Source organism: Canis lupus, chromosome 17, assembly GCF_048164855.1.
Source record: "Canis lupus baileyi chromosome 17, mCanLup2.hap1, whole genome shotgun sequence".
NCBI classification, from domain to species: Eukaryota; Metazoa; Chordata; class Mammalia; order Carnivora; family Canidae; genus Canis; species Canis lupus.
In genome coordinates this window covers 32,506,331-32,531,883 of record NC_132854.1, presented here as the reverse complement: position 1 = coordinate 32,531,883, position 25,553 = coordinate 32,506,331, and the positions used below count along the sequence as shown (strand labels likewise).

The following is a 25,553-nucleotide window of genomic DNA, read 5'->3' as shown; positions in this document are numbered from 1 at the left end:
TGAAAGATGAGATTATTTGTGAAAGACAGCACTTAAATTTGATTTAAGTTTCATTATTACAGGGATTCTAATGAATGTTAGTTATACTAAAACATTGCAGGAAATTAGACTACTTGCTTTCATTTGAATTATAACCAGTCACCACATTTTACAGTTTTCAGGCATTATAATACTTTTTGTATATCATTTGTAATAGTTTTGAGATATAATTCACATATAGTAGAGTATGCATGTTTGAAGTATACGATTTGATAAGCTTTCAAATGTATGTATACATTCATGAAACCATCCTAAAAATCAAGAAAATGATTATATTAATCATCCCACAAAAGTTTCCTCTTGTTGCTTGTAATCCTTTCTTCCTACCCCTGCACATTCCATACTCTGTGCCAACATGAGATCTATCCATGTTAGTGGATGTATCATTTTTATTTATTGCTGAGTAGTATTCCATTTTAAGAATATACCACAATTTGTTTATCCATTCACATGTTGACAGACATTTGGGTTGTTTCCAGTTTGGCGTTGGGACAAAACAAGTTGTCCAAGTCTTTATTTGCACTTAGGATTTCAGTTGTTTTAGGCAAACGTGTGGGCGTAGAATGACAGGATCAACATGGTGGTATATATTTAACTACTTTAGAAATTGAAAAGCTTTTTCCAAATTGGTTGTGCCATTTTATATTCACATTGGCAGTACGGTCATGTTCTCTTTTATTTTTTTATTTTTTATTTTTTTTTCTCTTTTATTTTTAAGGTTATATTCTTTAGCACGTACTTTTCCTGTCCTATTGAGATAGGCAGACAACACTAGAAATATTCACCATGGAAAGATTCTTCTTCCTCCACAAAGGTGTCCGCCCCATGACTAGACCACCTTAGCCAATATGGTTTATCTGTGTGAATCTCTACCCAGCCCTGCCTCCTCTAGAGAAGAACCACTTCATGCCTAAGTCTCCCCTCCACAGGTTCTTTATCTTCTACGCAGTTTTGCAAACAGGTGAATGCCTCTTACCTTGGAAAAGCGTAATTTCCTGGCCCCTAACTCTAATCACTAGTATTCTCTCCCCTCTTTCTTCATTGTTTTAAATAGTCCTTCCTCCTGTAATGTGGGTCATTGTTCCAGATATTTTCTGGTTTTATAAAAAACAGACTTCTCATTCTCCTTGTGTTCTTTGAGTAGTTTCCAAGTGGAGAAAGGGAAATATCAAATGTATTCTGCCACATGCAAATGTCTACTTTCCTTTTAGTATCAAAAAACAAAAGATTCAGTTTTAGTGCTTTAAGACAGGTTTTTTATGAGAATCCTGTCCTGGTATGTTGGCATATTTCTGGGAATTTGGGGGAAGTACCTCACATTCTACAAATCTATCCTCATTAATGTATGTCATCCCTGACAACTTACTTCAGACTGCTTCTTACCTTCCTGCAATTTAATTCTTGTTAACTCATAACTAACCTCCCCAGATTTCTGCCACTTTCCATAGTTACCTTTTTTAAGTCCCAAAGTCCTGCTGAGAGATTATGATTTTAGCAAAATATTACGGAAGGCCTGGGAACAACAGCAACACAGAAGTAACAACCGCAAATAGAATTGGATGGTACTGGTGCTCCCAAGGCCAACCCCAACTTGAGTCCCTGGCTACTTCCTACAAAGGATACACAGGCTCAGTTCAATCCTTACTAATGAATTAGGAATCACCCAGAAGAGTTGCAGCCCAACTTCCTTCAGCCCCACAAAAATAGAGAATTGAAATGGTTTATATAGGACACATCCATTGATTCCGGGGAACTTCTTCCTCCCTTTATGGATGTTATATGCATATAGAATCCTTATATGCCTACATAACCTGGACAAGAATAACACAATAGTCCAGAGTTATGCATTGTCAGATAATACACCATGAGGAGCACACATGGAGGCAAGCCTTGTAGTGTTTAATTAAGCCAGGTCAAGTTCCAATCAAAATCTATCTTCCAAACTAGTATAGCCTTCCTACTCTAGGCTCTTCTCCCAACCTTCAATAAACAAAATCTTAGATCAGAAGACATACATGCATACACGTACAGATCTCCCAAAGGAAAGAAAAGTTTTCAAGCATAGGAGGAGAGTTAAACTTCAGGTTTGGGCTTGGGGCTGTGAGAAAATCATCCACTTCTTTAATGGCAGAGTTCTTCTAATATAGCCAAGAACACATTCTTAAACTATATTCTTAAAATCTGTCTAAAATGCCTCCATTTGAGTCAGTCTACTAATTCAGAAGTTTCTAAATCACAATCAGGTCATATTTGACTAAAGATTGTTACCAAAATGTTTTCTCCCAGAACAAAGTAATGCCCTCAATCCTATACTCCCTAAAAAAAACCAGAAATTATTCACAAAAATGACCGGTTTTCAACTGAATACACTTTCATAAAATATTTACAACAGTTCAAAAAATAAATGCCTTAGATATTTTTATCTTTCTCCAAGTTATATTTTTATCTTTCTCCATAGGTAACTATCCTTGGCAAAATATTTAATAAGACATGATACCTAAGACTGAACACAGCCCTCTCCAGTGGCTTCCAGTTCACACCAAACCCAGTGGGATCATAACTTCTCTTGTCATGGACACTCAGTTAATGCAGCCTAAAGCATCCTCCACCTTTTTGGTAACCACCTTACATCACTGGCTGATTGCACACATTTTGGTTGGGGGGCACTGGGTGGTGCAGTTGGTTAAGCATCTGACTCATGGTTTCAGCTCAAGTCGTGATCCCATGGTCATGGGATTGAGTCCCATGTCAGGCTCGGTCTGCTTGAGTTTCTCTCTCTTCCTCTGCCCTTCCCCATCCCACATGCTCTCTTGCTCTCACACACACACAAGTAAATTAAATCATTTTTGGTCTATTGCACAGAGATTTTTTTTCACACGAATAACTATCAAGCAAAGTCTGCCTCTGCACTTTTAGAATTCCTTTTTAACTTTAGTACACAACTTGATATTTAGCCCTACTAAATCTCATCTTTCTTAATTTGCTCATTAGTCATTCATCAAATAACCATTTTGAATCCTATCTTTTAACGTCAGCTACTTATCACCAGTTTTTATTATTCATAAATATGATTTAAGTTGCATTCTACCTCACTGACATTATTGATAACATTTTTGAACAAAACATAGTTGCAGGTAGGATCCTACAGCATGCCACTATATACTTCAGTCCAGATTCATCTCAACTCATTATTTAACATCATAATCCAAGGATCAACAAACTAAAGCCTATGGGTTGAATTCAACTTCCTTCTGTTTTTGTAAAGAAAGTTTTATTGAAACTCCTGTCACGCATCCATTTATGTATATATATATCTGTGGTTGCTTTCATACTACAATGGCAGAGTTGAGTAGTTGCAACAATGACCATGAGCCACAAAGCCTAAAATATTTGCTCTCTGGCATTTCCTGGAAAAAGCTTACAGACTTTTGCTCCAAAGTGACAGATAGATCAAACATATTTAAATATGATCTAATGAGGGATCCCTGGGTGGCGCAGTGGGTTAGCGCCTGCCTTTGGCCCAGGGCGCGATCCTGGACACGGATCGAATCCCACATCGGGCTCTCGGTGCATGGAGCCTGCTTCTCCCTCTGCCTATGTCTCTGCCTCTCTCTCTCTCTCTCTGTGACTATCATAAATAAATAAAAATTTTTTAAAAAAATATGATCTAATGGTACAATCATTCCCTTTTTAGTTATATAAACATTTTTCAAATGTCATCTTGCTAAAATAAAAATAACTATATATACAGAATTCTCTTGGTCTATAGAGTCTCACAGTATCATTCATAGGGGAAATGAAATTATTTTTGTTTGGATTTTCTCAGTGAACTCTCAGGCTCTGAGTGATTATTGCTTCCTTTCCTCAATTGGCAATTTTTCTGCTTAATAACCCATTCTAAAATGTGGCTAAGAATCCTCCATTTGTAGTCTTTAAATTTCTTTTGTTCACTCTTTTTGGGAGTTGAGTCTACCCTACTTTACTGGAATATCTCTAATTCTCCATGATAAAGTACAAGGATTCCAGAATCAAATAGGAAAACCATTTCATTTAGCCATTATAATACCAAAGCAAAATAATCACTAAGGTATCTCCTTTATTTAACACACCAAGTTATCTAAAATAACATCAGTGTCTTTAAAACATCTTTTAAAATGACTTATTTAGTATTATGAATTTTGAATAACTTATATTTTGAATTTTGAAGTTTTTGATCAACAAATAAGTATATTTTATTGCAAATATAAAAATTTCTAAATGTTATGAAACAAAATAATAAATTTATAAAATTTGTATTTAAACATACATTATAATTCTTATATAAAAAGGATTAGCTGTTCCCAGTTCTGATACTTCTACCTAACTCCCTCTAACCAAGCAGCTCTTGCAGTTGCTGCCTCTAATGTAGGTCTTCCATTTATGGGCTTCAGAACCTTTGAGCTGAGCTAATTTTCTCAACAGTTGTTAGGAGTGCTACCTCAGAGCAGTAGGTCTGCTCTGCAGTGAGGCCACAGTACCGCAATTATTGTCCATCTTCCCACCAACCCATTGGGCCTGGCCCAGGCTTAGTCTGCATTTTCCCCAACAGAAATATCCACCCATGTCTAAACATTTTTCCTTCAGTTTCCTACTTAACCTTTCCTCCTATTTTTGGAGTCAGAAACTCGACCAGAGAGAGGTGAGGGCCTGGGTTGCCGACCGCTACTTTCAAATTACAAGTTACATGAAAACTTATCAAAAAATCTGAAGATGGCATATTCTGACCCCCTTCTCCATTCTGCTACCTTATTTCAGGCTTTCATCTCTCACCTGGACAAAGACAGTGCCCTCTGAATCCACCTGCTTCTGCCACACTGCCCCCTAAAGCCTCCCTATCACCCACATGTATAATTCCAAGCTTCTTAACACATTGCTCTGTGTTATCTTCCACCACTTATCTCAGGAACCCAACACTCCAGCCATAACACATTGCATACTCTTGAGCACAGGATGTTTCTGTGTCTTTGTACTTATTTCTTCTTTCTGGAACAATCTTCACTTTTCCTTCAGAATAACTACTATTGATCCTCTGCAAAAAATGATCATCTTAACTGATTAGTTAAGTAGTTCCTAATATTCTCCTCAAGACTACATTTAGTGTTCCCATTCTGTTCTCTAATAATACTGTATACAAAGCTCTTTAACTAGACTTGTTATGTCATATTACAGTTTTGCTTATATATGTTTCCCTACCAGAATCTGAACTCCTTGAGGAAAGGGCCATTCTTTCTTCACCTTTGTATCACTAACTGCTATCATAGTACCTCCCAAATGGCCAGAGTTGAGCAGTATTTAATGAACAAGTAAATAGATGGGCAAACTCATTCAAAATAGTCTGGTCCTTTCTAACAACCTCTGTATCCATCTTAAACTTTAATTATGTTTTAATTGTATTTATTTGAACCTTTCTGTAGTCGGATGTGGTCAGATCATCTGTAATTTCTATACCTGCAATTTGCAGCTTCTTTAATTTCATAATTTGAAATCATTTTAAATGGATATTTTCTCCTAGTTTACCTCAAGTCAAATCAATGGTAAATTAAGCCAAAAGATGTCTCTTCTTGCTTTCACATCCATCAATATCCCTCTTCCCACTGGAACTATTTTTGCTTCACAGTCATTCCTCTGCACACATGACTGAAGCCTCCCTGAGGGTCCCTTCTTGATTAGTCACTTGCCCACGTTATATTTCAGACTGTCACTGCTGACTGTCCCAACTTTCCCCTTGTGTTTCTTCATCTGCCACACAAGACCCTTCCATCAGCATCACATGGCTTGTAAGAGGGAGATGGAAATCAAAAAATGTAGAGCACAGCTCCAGCTCCAATAGTAACCAACTAACTTAGAGTGACAAATAGCACCCATCACTACTGTTGAAGCAGCCAAAGGTATTGTATTAGGTGTTTTCCTTATGTTCTGATGTGATTGTCAAAATACTCTTCAAGGTATATACAATCTATCCATTTTCAAAGAGAAGGAGACTAAACTGAAATGGTCACATGGCATGTAAGCTGTGAACTCCAATGCAGCAGTACAGAGTAAACCAAGCAGATTAGGGTTCAAATCCTGACTCCATCACATATTATCTGGCCTGTCACCAGCCAATTAATCATTTTTAAGTGACAACTTTGTATTTATTAAAATATGGATAATACTACCATCTTTGCAGCAATATGTATGATTGATAAATGTCAGGCACACAGTAGGTGCTCAAAAAATGGTAACCATTTTTTTTAAGATGCATTTATTTATTTAGATAGAGTGTGTGTGTACAAGCAGGATGAGGGGCAGAAGGAGAGGGACAGAGGGAATTTCAAGCAAATTCAATGCTCCTGACACAAGGCTCTATCCCATGACCCTGAGATCATGACCTGAGCCAGAATTAAGAGTCAGATGCTTAACTGATTGAGCCACCCAAGCACCCCAAGAAATGGCAACTCTTAATGGTAACACAGTGACACACAGGGCTTCAAATCTCATTAAAAGTCTTTGTTCCTAGGACCATGATGCCCTGGCTCTTAGGCAATTAATTTCTTCGTGATATAGGGGTTCAGTAAGATGGTTCTAAGTATTGCAAGGACCTGCCTTCTCTTTCTAGCTTAACATCTTCCTATGATTGGCTTGTCACTTAGTCTGTGAACCTCAATTTCTTCCTCTGTAAAATGAGAGGGGTATCCTTCCTATCTCCTTGGAGTTTTTTAGAGTCCGATTACATGACATGAAATATTTTGAGAAATGTCATATGTAAAGAAATCCCTCTATAGAGTTAGCTAATTAATTAAGACTCCCTCATCACCATGACCTCGGAAATGTTTACAATCTCATAAATAAGAAAATAAACACTACAGAGAAAAAAATATATACATATATATCATTTCTGAGGTCCTAGACATTAACAGGTAAGTGTGAGAAGACAGTCTACTTCTTGGCAAGGCATTCATATAATACTATGTGATCATTTTTGGTTTCCAATTCATGAAGCCAGACCTAATGGAGCATCTGTTCTGAAATTTAGTGGGTCTTTTTTTCCTTGCCTAAAGAGTAGATTTCAATTAAGTAAGGAAAAGATTATCTCTTAAAAAATTAAGTGTAACAAGCTGAAACAGGGTCCAACATAAATCGTGTGCAGTTAACTCTGCCTGCAGTGTGAACGTACGTTGACAGGATTCTGTACTCCTGAGCAACTGTATACCCCAGGAGCATTACAGGATAGTTGAATGGCTAAACTTCTTATTGGGTGTAACTGGTATTATAATTACAAAATCCACTGAGGAAGGTTTGCTCTGAGAGAAAATGAGAGTTTGGAAGCTAAGTCCCTGCATAGCTGTGTTTCACACTATGCCCTGTCTGGTCCATGCTAAACCTAGATTTAAATAAATCTGACCTGATACACAAGGTCCTATTGTTCCATTGCTCTGAAAACTTCCTATATTCAGAAAAGCCACACTACTATTATGAAAAAGTCCTAAAACATTGATTCTGACCAAACACTGGGAAAAATCTCACCATCCTGCAGTGCCCTGGCCACACTGGAATTATCACAGTGGTCCTCTTTTCAGGTTAGCTTATTTGCTCCTGCAGAAATAGGGAGATATGGTACAAAACAGTAAACAAATCCTCAATGTAGAGTCAGATCAACATTTAAGCCCTCCATTCAGTTCTGCTCCACTATGGTGTCTCTCCTTGCCAAGTGCAACTCTTCTCTTCTATCTGGCTATGGAGCCATTCCTTCCCATTGCCTGCATGAGGCATGTTTTATCTCCCAAAGATGGAGCCTGTTGTCTTTGTTGTTTCTCCTTCTTTATCTATAGAAGGTTCTCAGCTCTTATTGAAACCATGACTCCGTCTCCCATTTGTTACCAGTGGAGGGCCATTAATCCTAAAAAACAGGAGGTTCTCTGCTGCTTCTACTTCCTCATACATTACCTGAAGCCTCTTCTAATATAGTTTCCATTTCCAATATACTACTGAAAATGCTCTCCCAAAATGCTAACAGTGATGCCTACACATCAGCTCCTACCATCTCCTCTCAGGCCTCAAACAACTGAAATTTTGTGCCGTTGCACACACCCATCTTCTTGGAACATTTCTCCCCTGCTTTGAGACACTGATTTCTGTTGAGTCTCTACTACTCTTGACCATTCATATTTTAGGCTTCTATTTTCTCCCTAGCCTTTAAGTGTCAGCATTCACTAGGATTCTATTCTCAGTCCTCTTCTAACTGTTTACCTTGACTATGATGATGAATGTAGTCATATGGTATTTACTAAGCATTCATTATTAACAAAGGTGATAAAAAATTTTTTACTTCATTTCCTATTACACTGTAGTCCAAAATCTCCATTTCAATATGTAGATTTTATACTTTCAAACAACAACTTGGTATTTTCTCAGACATTTATCTTCATTATGTAATGTCTTGTCAATTCCTCTAAGGACTTGATGTTCTTGTAAAGAACATTTTTTCATAAAGTGTAGTTGACATGTGATGCTACATTAGTTTCAGGTTTACAAATAGAGTGATTCAAAGTCTATATGTATGGTATGCTCACCAGAAATGTAGCTACCATCACTATTACGATACCATCGGCTATATTTCCTCTGCTATGCCTTTTATTTCTATGACTTATTCATTCCATAACTGGAAAACTGTTATCTCCCACTTCCCTTTACCCATTTTGACCATTCTCCCTTCTGTCAATCATGTTTGTTCTCTGCATTTATGGGTCTGTTTCTGCTTTTTGTTTTGTTTTGTTTTTTAGATTCCACATATAAATAAAATCATATGTTATTTGTCTTTCTCCTTATTTCACGTAATAAAATACTCGCTAGGCCCATCCATATTGTTGTGAATGGCAAAATTTCATTCTTTTTTTATAGCTCCATAATTTTTTAAAAGATTTTTATTTATCTATTCATGAGACACAGAGAGAGAGGCAGAGGGAGAAGCGGGCTCCCCTTAGGGAGCCCAATGTGGGACTTGATCCCTGAACTCCAGGATCATGCCCTGAGCCAAAAGCAGAGCTCAACTGCTGAGCCACCCAGGCATCCTATCACTCTGTAATTTTGTATGTGTGTGCACATAATATAGAACACATAATATATACTATATACTATATATATATATTTTTTTCCACATCCTTTTATCCATTCATATCTATCAATGGACACTTGGGTTGCTTCCATATCTTGGCTATTGAATATAATGCTGTAATAAACACTGGCAGGGGGTGGGGGGGTACATATATCCTTTCCAATAAGTGTTTGTAAAGAATATTTTTAAAATCAAATTACTTTAAGAAAAGAAAATACATTGGGCAATGTGGCTGGGTGGCTCAGCAGTTGAGCATCTGTCTTCAGCCCAGGGCCTGATCCTGGAGACCCGGGATCAACTCCCAAGTTGGGCTCCCTGCGTGGAGCCTGCTTCTCCCTCTGCCTGTGTCTCTGCCTCTCTCTCTCTCTCTCCTCTCTCTCTCATAATAAATGAATTTTTAAAAAAAGAAAAGAAAATACAGAATAAAAAAACTTTTAGATATTTATGTGGCTTAAACATTGCACAACTCTAAAGACTTCTATAGCCTTCAAAAACCTGCTTTGTTTTGTTTTTTAAGATCTTATTTATTTATTAATAAGAGACACAGAGAGAGAGAGAGAGAGAGAGAGAGAGCAAAAAAGAGTGGCAGAGACACAGGCAGAGGGAGAAGCAGGCTCCACGCAGGGAGCCCAACTTGGGAGTTGATCCCTGGTCTCCAGGATCAGGCCCTGGGCTGAAGGTGGCGCTAAACCGCTGAACCTTCCAGGCCACCCCAAAAACCTGTTTAAATGTCAATACCTCATTTGAATTTTGCTCTGGGTCCCCAGAGCACATTGTTCCCTCCATTAAAACTAATTGCTTGATGTCTTCAATAATAATGTAGTCCACAAGCCAGGATCCCATGTGACTCAGTCTCTATATGAAATACATTCAAAGGGCAGTCTAACAATTAAAACATTTACAATATAATTACAATTTATATTTTCATCTCTCCATTTGTATCTGCTATCCAATACAACCCACAATAAGGCTTCTCAAAAAGCTCTTTTGCCATTTCTCAATTCTTTCTCATTATCTTCAACTGGCTGTAGAACAATTCACATGCTAAACCTTGTCCTATTCACCCAGTACCCATGGTGTGAGAAACAAAGGTAGAAGGAAATGTAGGTAAAATTAAATGTCCTTATATCTTGCAGCCCACTGACAAATACTTGAGGCAGGCAGAGTATAATGTTCCTCCAAGAAGCTCCCAATTGTCTTAATGTTAATGCCTTGCTAGGGGAAAAAATAACCTAGGTTTCATGACAGCAAGGCCTCTGATATCCTGTGAGTCTTTTCTAGCGTATAAAAATCCTTTTGGGACTTCCTTAATTTACTGTCCCCTAACCTCAAAGTATATAATCAGTTGCTCCTCACAATCCCAGGGCAGCAGCTCTTTCTGCCCATGGATCCTGTCCCATGTTTTAATAAAACCACCTTTTTGTACCTAAGACCTCTCAAGAATTCTTTCTTGGCCCTCAGCTCCAGACCCCTAAAGACTACTTCAAAAACACATCATCCGTTGCATTTTTTTACTTCATCTTCTTTTTTAAAAATTTTATTTATTTATTCATGAGAGACACAGAGAGAGAGGCAGAGACATAGGCAGAGGGAGAAGTAGGCTCTTGCAGGGAGCCCAATGCAGGACTCGATCCCAGTATTCTGGGATCATGCCCTGAGCCAAAGGCTGATGCTCAACCACTGAGTCACCCAGGCGCCCTTTTACTTCATCTTCTAGATTGAATTGGTGTCTTATTTATCTGTTGTTTGTCTATTTTTTTGTTTTTTCCATGAGTATTAAGATATTCCTAATTTTGTGTCTCCCAAAACTTGGAACTTCCCTGGAAAAGACAGAACTCTTTTAAATGTCACAGGATTTGAATGATTCAAATGTGGAACTAGGAAAAAACTGCTAACACTCATGTACGAAGAAATCACAACATCACAATTTTAAGTGCATATGTTTTCTTCCCCTTAGTTTAAAATGGTACATAGAGGGAGTCTCCATATCATTTGTATTATAAAGCACTAAAGCACCTATAATTTATGCATTTATTTGCAGAACACGTAGTGTATATCCCAAAGTAATAGAAACTCACATACTAGGGGGAGGAGGAGGAAGAAGGATGGAAAAAGCAGGATCAAGAAGGATATTGCCCGTGGAGGGCTTATGATAGGTGATCAAGATCAATATGTCTAGCACATTAGAGACACTCAAAACTTATATGCTGAATTGATTGCACTACCCCAGCTACTATTCTCTATTTTGCAGCAAACTGGCATACAAAACTTCATAAATAACTCACGGTTGTCCTCACAATTGAGGTACTCTAATTGGTTGTGATAATTCTAAAAAGTAATTTATAATAATAACAAATGTTTGAAGAGTTTTTAATTTTTAAGATAAATTAGTTATTTCTGTAACAAGATCACTCTTACCTATTTGCTTATAATATACATTCTTAGCTGAAAGAGAAAGGAATTAAATTAAATTAAATTAGTGTGATGTAAATTGCTCATAAACCTGGGTATATCCATGAGAGTTTATCTTGCATATAACTACCATTCCCACATGTGTTCATACTGAAAAAAAAAAAATATGATAAGAACTGATGATCTAATAAAGGCCCCATATTTACTACTCCTCATAACAATCCAGCAAAAGAAGCAATCTCACAATGATTAAGAAACTCTCCAGCATTATCATCCTTTGTATTCATGTTTCCCTAACCTTTTCTCTTCTTATAATGTCATTTTTATTCCTTTCACAAACTCCATTTCTTTCCAAATCCCTCATCCCCCACTTGAATGCTTTTTATTTTATATGGTCATCTTCCATTCCTTTATATTTTCCTTTGCATTGCCATGCTTTCTCTGCTTCCTGCCCCATCTCACTCTGCAGCTCTCCTGGGAATGCAAGTGGCTAAAAGCAGCAGGTGTAGCTGAGAAAGCTGAGCAGGAAGAAGCAGAGTGAAATAAAACTGATTAGCTGTATGAAGATGTCATTCAAGGGCTGACAACCACACAGACTTTACTTGGGGAGGTGACATGGAAGACCTTTTTACACAAGGGGAGATTCGGCATACACTGAATAACTAGTTAAGACTCATCTGGATTTCATTTTCCTTGGAAAGACACCCTAGGTGTTAAGAATTAACATCTACTCTCTTCATCTACTCTCAGGCAGTTCCTCCTGCACAATAATTGGAATGCCTTCTTTACCTTAACTTTTCAAAATTTCTTCCCTTGCCATCCTTCAAAATCTCCTGAAACCACATTTCCTTAAGAAATTCTCCCTACCTTTAAAGGCAGAGAGGCCATTTGTCCTTATATCCAACTTCCAGTATACTATTCCCCATGCTAAATATGTTTATACTTTGTCTTTATAGATAATACAATTATTTAAATAAAGACTAAATGCACTTACAACAAACCTTGAGGGACTGGACAAGGCAATATTTGCTTGACTAAAAAATTATATCTCAACTTTCTTTTGTTTGTAAATTTTCAAAAATCCCCCTTTCTCACTAAAACTTTTCTTCAATTTCATGGATACTATTTTATTGTCTTGAATACTTTATTTTCCCAACTTCATCTTCTTCCCTCTCCAATCAGTCACTAGGGCTATTTTTTTTTTCTAACACACAATTTCAACAGGGTCCTTTCATCCAAAAACAACTCTAAACTTCTCAATTATGATCCTAATAAATACCCCTCTTCACCACTCATCTACCCAGATCACTAAGTGCTACTATTCTGTTCAGAAAGGAGGATTTCTTGGTAGCGATTTCAGGGATGGTAGGCATAACCATAATTCCTAGTGACTTAAATATTGTTTGGCTCTCCAGCACCACTTGTTAGTTTTATATATGTTGGTACTAATTTCCAATTCCCCAAGCAGCTACTCCAAATCTTCACCTTTCTCCTCAAGAATCAATTTATTTTATGGTAGAGAACCATGGTTCATTCATTCGCAGCCTAGAGGTTTCCAGAGAAAAATACATCCTCAGTTTCTCATTTCTCTTCATAGAAATCTTTTTTTTATTATTTATTTATGATAGTCACAGAGAGAGAGAGAGAGAGGCAGAGACACAGGCAGAGGGAGAAGCAGGCTCCATGCACCGGGAGCCCGATGTGGGACTCGATCCCGGGTCTCCGGGATCACGCCCTGGGCCAAAGGCAGGCGCCAAACCGCTGCGCCACCCAGGGATCCCACATAGAAATCTATTTACATGCATTCTCAGCCTTATAGTTCCCCTTCTTCTCTCAAAGAACCATCTTTGCAAAGCACTCAAGTCTTAGTCTCTCAAAATTTCTTACCATCAAATTTTCCCTCAGCCTATATACACTGTAAACATTTTAAAATAAATATTGGGTAAATAGAGGTGTAGAAGTTGGAATCTTCATCATTGCCAGTAGGAACGTAAAACAGTACAGCCACTTTGAAAGCAGTTTGTAGTTACTCAAAAATTAAACAGAGTTACCGTATAACCCAGCATTTCTATTATTAAGTATATAATGAAAAGAAGTAAAAAAATATGTTCATACATAAGATTGTAAATGAGTGTTCATGGCAGCATGTTTCGTAACAGCCAGGGAGTGGAAATAACCCAAATGTCCATCAACTGATGAATGACTAAACAAAGAAACAAAAATATGTGGTATATCCTATAAAAAATATTCAGCCACTTAGAGGAATAGATTTCTGATACATGCATGGATAAACCTTGAAAATATGTTAAATGAAAGAAGCCAGACACAACAAGCCACTTATTATATGGTTCAATTTTTATAAAATACCCAGAATGAATAATCCATAGAGATAGAAAGTTGACTAGTAGTAGATAGAAGTTAGAGGAAAGGAGAATGGAAAGTAACTGCAAATGTGTACAGCATTTGTTTTTAAGTTGATAAAAACCAGGGCAGTTGGGTGGCTCAGTCCATTAGTCTTCCACTCTTGGTTTCCTCTCAGGTCATGATCTCAGGGTCTTACGATCAAGCCCTGTGTCAGGCTCAGTGCTCAGCGCAGAGTCTGTTTATCCCTCTCCTCAACCTGCTTGTATGCCCCCTCTCTCTCTTTCTTTCTAAAATAAATAAGTAATTTTTAAGCTGATAAAAACTTCCTGAAATTAGCTAATTTTAATAATCACATGCTTGTGAATATACTAAAACCCTTGAATTGTACACTTCAAAAGGGTGAATTTTGTATTATAGAAGTTATAAATCAATTGTTGGGCAATTCTTTTTTCCTTGGAATATAAATTTTCACGATTCTGTGGTACAACGGGAATCCTTTTTCATCCATATTCGTCAGAAGAACCATCTTACCCACCACTCATGTTCCTTTGCATGTGGAGGGAATTCCATTAGCATAACCCAGATTCTCTTGGACATTTATTCATTCTGCCCTGGAGGAGGTGAAACGAGCACCAGAGTCCAGAATCGAATCCATTTTTTTTCTTGAGAGCTGTCTACCTTCAGATAATAAACTTACATTACATCTCAAGCTGTCTTTCCCTCTTCCCTGACCTCAGAACTTAGGTTTCTACACAAAGTAATAGTTTATAACATTACTTCAGAGAGTTCCACTTTATTGTCAGTGCTCTGCTGTGGTGTCTGAAATATTCAGTGGGGACCCTTTCTTGGTGTCTTCTAATAATAGTATTCAATCTCCCTCCTAGATGGTGGTTCAGAGTTACAGACCTTCTAGTTTGTCAACGATATAAAATCTAAGCTGTTTGGGGGTCTACTGTTTCAAGTGAATTTTGGAAGGAGAAAGAAGACACCATTACCTTAACTTGACTTCAGTGGAAGTTTCCCACTATTTCTTGATTTAGCCTCAGGCCCGCCAATGCATCCTCCATATTGTTGCTGGGGTAAACTAATAGCACAGTGGATTGATTCTGTCCTTGGCCCAAATTCCTTAAGAGGCTACAAGATATGATATCAGTTACTTTCTGTGGCATTTGAAGTTCTTTAAGAAATGGTCTCTGTCAACCTAATTCCTTTCTCTTTTAGCCCTAATCCCTTCCTCTTTATACTCCAAACAGATTAGTACGCAGGAAGGTAGAGAATTACAAATATTTTCACAACTCTCATACCTTTGCACATAGTTTTCTCTATAAATTATAATTCAACCTTGTGCCCCTCGGAAAAACAATTTTACCTCTAAAAATCTATTTCAGTCAGATGTCCTGTCTGATGTGAAGGGAGTTAATCACTTTGTCTTCTCTGCTGTCTGTCCCTGTACCTGAACTTATCACACACTCCACAGTAATTACTTCCTTACGTGAAATTCTCACTCTTTTAAAAATTATATGGCATATATTTTTTAGACAATCTTTCAACATATTCATTCTTTCAAACACCTACTGAGTAATATCTCTGTTCTGGATATGAAATACAAAGATTTTATACTCCATGCTTCTAAGAAAAACAAGGCTAGTATTATTAATTCATTTAGGTTTAAGTCATATATCTTTAATTATACGTTAATCACAATGAGGGCAAAGCCACATGCTGTATGCATTATTCTAGAATTTTCAGTGCTTAGCAGAGAATCTTGTGTGTTAACAGCATTTCATATTGCTATAGCCTACAAACTGGTCCCCTGTCTTCAGTTTTGCTTTGATTCTCCACTCCTTAATTGTTCTTCAGAAAACTCAGAATAATATTTCCAAAATACAAGGCTATATAAACTGTTTACTGCTTTAAGATATTTAATGACTCCTCTTTCACTTTAGGACAATATCTATCTCCCCATTAGTCTATAAACTCAATAAGAGCTTAATCTTATAATCCTAGTGGTCAGCAAAGAGTCTAGCACCCAAACATATGATCCAATTTATATTGGTTGGATTTGCTTAAATATTCGTTGAAATTACTGAATGGATCTTGAGATTTGACTATATGTTTTATTCAAAGACATGTTAATTCCCCTCGATTTGGAGTGATTAGGCAATACTTGTATTTTATCTAACTTACTTGTTTATATGTCACGTTCAACTATCCTAGTGGAAAGGAACCAAGATTTATTTAGAGTGTGTAGGATCTAGCATAATAATATGTTCAAATATATAGCAACTGTTTACAATGGTGTTACACTCAAGTTAACTGCCTAGGTTTTGAAAATGAGACAATAACAAAAAAATTTTTCCAAAAGCCATATTTTTTTATTTAAGTACCTTCTCAGTTTTATATTTCCCAGGACTCTAATAAATATTTCACAAGTAACTAAGGATATACATCTTTCTCTAAAGAACTTAAAAGTAACTGTCATTCTTCTTTATCAAAGGAGGGTACTAAGAGAGAATGAGTGATATGACCAAGGTCACAAATATAATCCTCAAGTGTAGATGATAGTGACATAAACAGAATCAGATAACGATTCACAGAACACAGAGAGGAAGGTCAGGAATACTAAGCAGGGAATAATGATGGGGATATTAGACAGATAATTCCTCAAACTAACATGCCTCATGTTAAACAGTAAAATCCTTGGCCATACAAAGCAGAGACCAGATCAGAAATAAGAGAAACAAAATCTGAAACCACATGTGAAATAACCGCTCTCTCACTAAGGTTTTATTATTTTTATTTTTTTAAGAGATTTTACTTATTTATTCATGAGAGACAGAGAGAGAGAGAGAGAGAGAGAGAGGCAGAGACACAGGCAGAGGGAGAAGCAGGCTCTATGCAGGGAGCCTGACGCGGGACTCAATCTCAGGTCTCTAGGATTCAGGCCCTGGGCCAAAGGCAGCGCTAAACCGCTGAGCCACCAGGGCTGCCCTCACTAAGATTTTAATAAGAAAAAAATCCCAAAGATCATGCCCTCAACAGAGTCTTTCCAAACAGCTTTACAATGTTATCAGGAATTATCATCTGTATTTCCTTAGGACAATCAATATTATGTAGGTTTAAAGTAGTTCATTTAGCACTATCTAGTACCTATACTCTTCCCTCATTTTTGCTTCTGAATGCTGACCTACTGTTCCTATTGAAGCTATGGCCTGATAGTTGACCTCACAGTCCATTAACAGAAAATTTCAGGTTTAAAATGCTTTTTAAAAGGGCATGATCTCATACTACTTTTTGTGGAGTATTTGCTTTCCTTTATTCCCTATTTTACTACAGTCATGTTCATAGGGGCACTTCTTTCTCCACAATGGGTTTAGGTTTTCAGTCTCTTTATCTTTTGCTCTTTCAGGGACCTAATCAGGTGCATCACCTGGTGGTTGATGTCACAGTCTTTTCAGCCCTAGCCAGGGAGGAGGAGCTGGTCTTTCCCAGTCAATTCTGAAACTTCAAGGAAATCTACATTGTGAAGGGGCTTGTGGTAATTTACAAGATAGGCCAATATGTGCTAAAGAGAAGTGCATTTTTAAAAGTGGTGCTGTCTAGCAACTAAGACAACTATCCTTTAAATTATTTTTTATATAAACTACAGAGAACAATATAAAGAAACAAGCCCTCGTCAGAAAAAAAAAAAAAAAAAAGAGAGAGAGAGAGAGGATTTCTGTTTCAGCTCTGCAAATTCTTCTTTCTGAAGAATGATATGTGGGAAGAAGCTGATGGATTCTCTTTTCCCTTAGCCTCCTCTGTTAGTTGTCAATGGTCAATATGCATTGACACTGGAATGTCACTGGAAATATGTGTATCCATGAGTGATACTTCAGAGCTGAGTCATCAAAAAGGGGGAATATCATATATTTCATATTATGACTAATACTGAGATTCTCTAGTAACAACACCCATGCTACTATAAACCACCCTGTCATGTATAAATTCCATGACTTGAGCTAAATTAATCCTATTCTTAAGGATTCTTTAGCCTTTCCTATTTTCAGAAAGCATCCATGCCCTGCTCATCTTTTTTTGAAATTATTTTTTTATTTAGTAACCATTTGCCACTTTCTTTTTCATTACTTCTATACATCTCAACCAGGAAAGCATTCGATTATAATCACCTGCACATACTAACAAATTATAAAATTCTCCATGTGTGCCTCTAAGGTTTATGAGGTCAGTAACCTTTCAAAACTACCAGGTCAGTCAATCTTCAGACCCTCTTTTTCCAGCGTTGGAGCAGAAAATGTTCAGGCTTTTAAGAGGACTCATAGGTGGAGGGTAGCCGGGGAGGGCATATATGGAGGAGGCTAGCCCTTTCTCTGAAAGAACAGATCATGGTTAATACAAATGTTTTGGTTTGAGAAGGCTTACCAAACATATCTCTCCCACCCTGCGTGAAATCACTTTCAAATTGTCACATAGCTTGACAGTCTACAAGCTAGATCCATCTGAGTTAACACATTTGCTTTTAAGATGCCAACACTCCCAGGAGGCTCATTCAATTGCTTTGTTCCCAAAGTCAAAATGAGATCAACCTTCACACACAAAACATGAATATGAATGTGGAAAGAAGAGAATGGATTTTGTAGCAAGCAAGACCTCATTGTAGAATACTAAGAAAATAAAGACTTTAGACAGCCAGTGGTCAGCAACAGGGCAATGAGAATAGGAATTTGAGAGGGGATAAGAAAGACTGACCACATTATATGCCACTATTAGTTCATTTTAATTCCCAAACAAGACTACAAGGTGTTATTGTAACATATTCCTTTTATTCACAAATGGAAAAAGTGAGGCTCAGAAAATGTCTTGGTAATAAATAATGCAGCTGGAAAAGGATTCAGTTGTGTCTGGCTCCAAACTCTGTACCCTTAACTATAGTGGGCATTGCCTAGATTTGGCCAGTGGGAGGAGTAGGCACATCTCTGGAGCCAGGGTTGGAACAGGAGCCACCAATGCTGGGTTCTCCCTTGTATTCTCCCCTATTGCTTTGAATAGCTCAATCCTAATCCCAGCTGTATTCTCTTTAATTGTTCTCCAGGACCCCATAGAAGAATGAATATGGGAAAATGCCACTTTTAAAAATCATACTCTGATAGAGTATAATTAATATAGCATAAGCAAAGTAACAAAATTTTTAAAATATGGATTCCATTTCTTTTGGTCCCTCACTCATATATTACTGCATGAAGGTAAAGAGTATGACCATAGCATCAGACTACCAAATTCAAATCCCTACTCCATCGTTTTCCACCTGTGTGATCTTAGGTAAGCTCCTCAGCATCTCCAGGCCTTACCTTTTTCATCTGAAAAATTGGGATGATAAAAACACCTACCTCATAGGATGGAGGTGATGTTTCAATGAGATAGCATATATATAGCATATCTGACATAGAATGAGCACTTGATAAAAGCCAGCTATAGACTGCTTTACTTAAAAACTATTTTTAGGGGCAGCCCAGGTGGCTCAGTGGTTTAGCACTGCCTTCAGCCCAGGGCCTGATCCTAGAGACCCAGAGTCCCACATCCGGCTCCTTGCATGGAGCCTGCTTCTCCCTCTGCCTGTGCCTGCCTCTCTCTGTCTCTCTCTCTCTGTGTCTCTTTCTCTCTCTCTCTCTCTCTGTGTCTCCCATGAATAAATAAATAAAATCTTAAAAAAAAAAAAAAAAAGAATGGCATAAGGGTAGCTAGGTTCCTATGGTAGTTCCTCAAAGTCTATTGAATGCAGTTACCAGCTGAGGAAGTATGAATGTCCCACAAATTTATAAAAAACAAAAACAAAAACAAAACTATTTTTAGTCCTTGGGGCATTTTTAGGATCCAAAAATTTCAGTTAATTATCTTCATATATAAATATAGAACATATTTATTTTGAATTTTATAAAATATTTTACTGATTCATTTAATGTAATAAAGCAGAATTTTAGAGACAAAAAGAAATTACATCTTTTAGCAAAAAAAAATTTCTAAGGGGCTGAGCATTAAATATAAACTGCACCATATTAATGTGGGTATTTTCTCAAATTCAGAAATATTCTTAGGATAATAGGGGCCTGTGGTCTAAGTGACTAAGTATTGCAGTTTGGCTTAGATTGCCCAAGTTCAGTCCATCTAGACATTATAGAGTGCTATATAAATTAATCCTGATTGATCTACAGTTATCTCTGCAACTTAACATCTCTTAAAATCAGTTCCATTCTTTAACACCATTCCATTATGCTTTAGTTTGTAATTTAATGTTTTTTTCTTTCCAGTATAAAATATAAACTAAGAAATAACATGCTTAAGGCAGCATTTTGATCTGGCAGTCTTCAATTTTACAGTCAAGAAATGTGTTCAACAAGGCAGCTATGTATAATTCCCCAAGCAGGTGAAAAAATGTGATTGTGAGGGCTGACATGACAGTTTTCATACTATTTTCAATGCATGTCCTGTGCATCTGTTCTATATCTAGGAATATGTTTTTACATTCTTTCTAGAGAAAATTAAATGAGTGTTTCTATGTTTGGTTTCCCAGTTATCATAAAAAATATAAAAACCAAAGGCCAAGGAGATACATATGTGAATGCAAAGCAATAAAATTTCAAGGCTGGTTATAACCCTAGACAACCTTTGTCATCCTTACAAGTGTGTCTTCAAACAGTGATGAAATCACTGTCTATAATGAAAGTGGAGTAGAACTTCATGTTTATTTTGTTTAAAGTGAATACATTCACTCATTCATAGATAAATTTTGCAAGACTCTGAGGTCTCTTTTTTAAATAAAGGCAGTGAAAAATGATAAACATTTGTACAGACCACCCTTGTGTTTATAATTATTATATTATTATAAAAGTACTATTAAGAAGTATAATAACTGTAGCTTATTTGTGATCTTTTGGAATATTAATTAGTAAAGACAATGGAGTAAAAATTCCCCTACTATTTGATTCTAGTAAAACACTTCAGAAAGGCAAAATTTAATTAGAAAGTAGGGCAGAGCCTTAATTATTGCTATGGACTAAATGTTTGTGCTTCTTCAAAATTCATATGTTAAAGCTTAAATCCCCAACGTCATGGTATTTGGAGTAGTGCCTTTGGGAGGTAATTAGGTCATGAGGGTGGAACCTTCAATAGGATTAGTAACTTTACAAGAATATACAGAAACTAGAGCTCTATGCTTTCCACTATGTAAGAATATAGCAAGAAGATGGCTATCTGCAAACCAGCAAGCAGTACTATACCAAACATTAGATCCACAGGGTCTTGATTTTGGACTTCTCAGCCTTCAGAACTGTGAGAAATAGGTATCTGTGGTCTAAGCCACCCAGTCTATGGAGATTTGTTATAGTAGCCTGAACTAAGACAATGATATTCTTTCAAAGGTATTCATTATTCTTCTCCTTGACTTCCTCTTCTCCTTTTTCCCTCCATTTCCTTCCTTTACCAACCTGAATAATTCAACCATAAAGGCATTAGATGCGGCAGGCAAGATAAACATCCACTTGGGGAAAGGGGGTAGAAATGCATGGAGTGACAAGGTCCAAGAAGGATAATGAGGGTTAATATTAGGGAGTAAGGAACAAACAGGGTGAGAAGGGCATCCATGCTTGAGGGCAGCCTAATACAGGATGTCAGAGTTCACACAAGGGAGATGAAGGGAAGCAGAAAGAAAGGAGGTCCAGTGTGGTAAATCAGACACTGAACATGGTGAGGAGGACATCTGCCAGGAAGGCTGCCTGGCAAGGGCAATGTGAGGAAGACAGCCATGAAGGGTGGGAGCTGGCCAGGAATGGGCACCAGAACCCAGGAAGGGTGGGGAAATCACACACATTGGGGAATAGCCTGGCACAAGGAGTTGGATTCCGGGTAGAATGAGAAGGACATGTGGATGGAAGGGGGAAGGGGATTTCAGAGCCACTGGAAATTTATTACATATGGGAGAAGTGATCAAGCAAATACATAAAAAATAATGGGAGCCAAGTTTTTCAGGATAAGAAAAGACAGTTACAAATACAGAATGTGAGAAAACTAGAATGAACCCTACAAGGTTGAATCAAAATAGGTAGGATTAGGCCAGGTTTTCAATAGCTAGCTAACTAGATGGAGACATAGTAAGAAACATACGTGTGTGTATGTGGGTGTGTGTGTCCACTGAGAGGGCCTGAGAACAGTGGTATCCCAATAGCAATGAGTATACCTAGTTCCCAGATCTTGACTTCTAAATACTATTTCTCAATAAAGTAACCAGGGATCCTTGGAAAGTAGTTAATAACAAGGCTGAGATAGGGAAAGTGAAGATGAATGTGTAACATTTTGTCCAGAAAGCAAAGATATGCTCATAGAATGATGGGGACATGTCAAACTTACATAAAAGCCCCTAGAAAATCTGGGAATATCTTATCATAAAAATAAATAATGATAATGATAGAATATAATCCACTAAATAAAAGAGGAAATCATGAGTCCATAAGAGATATAAATAGATGAATGAAAAAAATTGTTTGAAATTTAACAAGTGGGATGTTTACATAGTTTCAAAGTACTTCTCCACAAAATACTTATTAATTAAAGAAAGTACCTTCAGAATGGAGAAGTTGGCAGAGAATATCTTTAATCAAGTGATAAAAGTGAGCAAAATTGTACACTACTTGACAGGTATACCGAACATAGTATCACCTCTGTGATATCCTTGCTGAAGGTACATCGCCAAATCTGATTATAATGAAACACTGAGAATCCTGCTTTGAGTGGCATTCACAAAAAAAAAAGCGGTATTCTGTAATCTTCAAAAGTGTCAGGGTCCCAAAAGAAAAAACACAAACAAAATAAAATTTAGGTTTAAAAAAGAGGAGAAACTAATCCAGATAAAAGGAGACTAAAGGGACACAACAAACAAATGTAATGTGTGATTAACTGGATACCTTTTCTATAAAGGACATAATTAGCAATTTTGGCGAAACTTGAATGGGACCTGAGCATTAGATAATAATACCAATCTTAATCTCTCAATTTGATATTTATATTGTGGTTATGTAGAATAATATCCTTGTTAATAGAAAATATTTGATATAGTTTCATTCTCTTCATTATTAAATCTTAAATTCCACTTTCACTACCTGCTTCTTGTATATTGAATTTTCTTTATGTCCAGGGAAGTCCTATTGCAGATTCACTGTAGAAAAATTCATGCCTAGCCAAATAATTTTCAGCCTTCATTTCATATCAGGTTAATAGTAGTCTTCCTTCATGGTCTCTTTTTTAAGGAAAGAGATTAAGGAGAAAGATTATGGAGAAAAATTAAAATAATATAAAATATAAGAATTTTTTTTTAATTTGGACAACAGTACTCTTTTGGCTTGTCTCCTCTGCCCATGGTTTTCTGTCTTCAAAATTATTGTCATACTGATCACACAGAGCAGCTGAATCAAGCCAAGAGTTCTTCAACACCATCACTGTACCACCGTGCTATATATGTTCAGTTAAATGTGACTATGGAGCCTTTGGTTGAAAGCACCCAAGCTTCTGAGTTAGGCACACCTAGATTTAAATTCTGATTGTGCTATCATTAGGCAAAATACCAAAAACACTTAATTTCCATCTACTCCATTCAGAAAAATTACCAAAATGATATCCAGCTCAAAAGGTTATGATATGAATTTAAGGAAAGAATGTACCTGTAGAAAAAGAAAAGGTGCATAAAAGTTCTCTTTAAATAGTTGTTACTACCATTACTATTCTCTTCCAGGTACATAGATGATTATCATTTAAAAGTTGCATCACCATTATTCTATACTTCTTGGGTTTTTTTTTTTTCTAATAAACTGCTTACTCTGAATAATTTTTAACTCTCTTCCGCTACCTTATTCATGAATAGTAGATTAATGAAAAGACTTCTTTTTCAGCAGTCTTTAATTCTTCATGCCCATAATATTGCTCATTATAATGACATATTTGTTTTAATTTTTTTAAAAGATTTATGTATTCATGATATATATATAGAGAGAGAAATAGAAAGAGAGAGGCAGAGGGAGAAGCAGGTTCCATGCAAAGAGCCAGATGTGGGACTCCATCCCTGGACTCCGGGATTGCACCCTGAGCCAAAAGCAGATAGTTGCTCAACCGCTGAGCTTCCCAGGTGTCAGGATATAATAACATATTTATGACAGATGGTCTCCTAGAGAAGATAAGGTGGGAAAAATGAGGGGCTTTCCTGAGGTTAATTGGGAGAAAGGCATGGCCAACCTTTGACTTCTGGAAGATGATTCCAAGGAGCTGATGTGTGGATTGTTTGCTCTCATATCTGTTAGAAATTAATGCTATGAAAAAAAAAATTAATGCTATGTGTATTTTATGTCATTGGAATAGGTTGTCTTCATTAATGTACATATTAATATACATAGAATATCAATGACTTTAGCAAGTTCTTGAGAAAGCATGAGGTGCAAAGGTTGATATGTTGATGTGGATACTTTAAAAGAGTTTGAGATAGATAGAATTTAGGTTCCTTTTAATTTTTTTGGCTGGTACTCCTTGTCACAGCAGACAAACTGATGCACTAGTCTTATCATATGTCCCAACTGATTTGGGTAACTCTTCAATAAAGTAAATGAGCAATCTTGCCACTTAGGATGCAAATTTTGCATAGTGACTGAAAGTATGGGCTTGTCTTCAGATTAGCTTACATTCAAATCTCATCTCTATCTCTTTACTATCTATATGACTAAGTAAATTACCTGAATACTGATTTCTTCATTAATAAAATGGACATAATAATAACTAGCGCAGGGGGATAATGTGAGTGTGAAATGAGAGAACACATTACTAATGTGCTTAGCACACTATCAGACACACAGCCATCACTCAACACATTGTAGTAGTTGTCCCAGTTGTTCTTTGAATTGTTCATAGAAGACAATATTGGGATAAGTGGGGAATCAACCATCTAGCCAAGTTTGAAATCCAGAAACTCATTTTATGGCAATTTTCAACCATAGGATCTTGAAATAGCAGGTAGACCATATAGGTATAATAACAATTTAATTAACACATCCATGGAATATAGGAGAGAATCTTAAGTCCCTAGGTACTCTTAACTGGTGCTTAACCATTCAATATTAAAAATAAATAGCAACTGTTTTCTCTGCTCTTAAGGTAACAGTTTAAAGAATGTAAATGGCCACAGGTATTTGTTAGGCAGACTGGACATACTTTTGGTATTCTGAATTCACAGACCTAGTAGTTTCTTCAGCACTGAGGCCCTAATTGAGTCTGCAGACATCTTGTCTAGAAACTTTAAAAATTAATCGGCTTGGTAACCAAGAAACTGCAATTATTTTGCAAACCTTAAGTCAGGCATTCAGCCAGTGCCCATCTACAACAATGAGTGGTTAGTGCACCAATCCCTAAAGCCTGAATACAAGCCATAAACTAAAATACCAGGCAATAACCAGGTACTAGTAGTAGTGTGACCAACAGCCCCACCCTGGTAGATATCTAGCCTTCATATTCTGAGCCTGTTGCAAAAACAACAGCAAGAAATTTGTCATTGGGACATTCTAGGTCAGGTTCTGCT

General features: G+C 36.9%; 1 long non-coding RNA gene across 3 annotated transcripts in view; it reads right to left on the bottom strand.

Moving 5' to 3' along the window:
* Positions 1-25,553, bottom strand: part of LOC140608011 (uncharacterized) — a 261,913-nt gene that overhangs the window by 96,362 nt on the left and 139,998 nt on the right. Inside the window, exons 5-6 of one of the 3 annotated variants that reach the window (XR_012009953.1) lie at positions 23,098-23,234; positions 17,636-18,318 (exon numbers count right to left, since the gene is read on the bottom strand). The exons of the other annotated variants lie outside the window; for them this stretch is intronic. This is a non-coding gene — a long non-coding RNA (uncharacterized lncRNA). Of the gene's footprint in view, positions 1-17,635; positions 18,319-23,097; positions 23,235-25,553 lie in introns of those variants that run through there. 3 annotated transcript variants of the gene reach the window in all.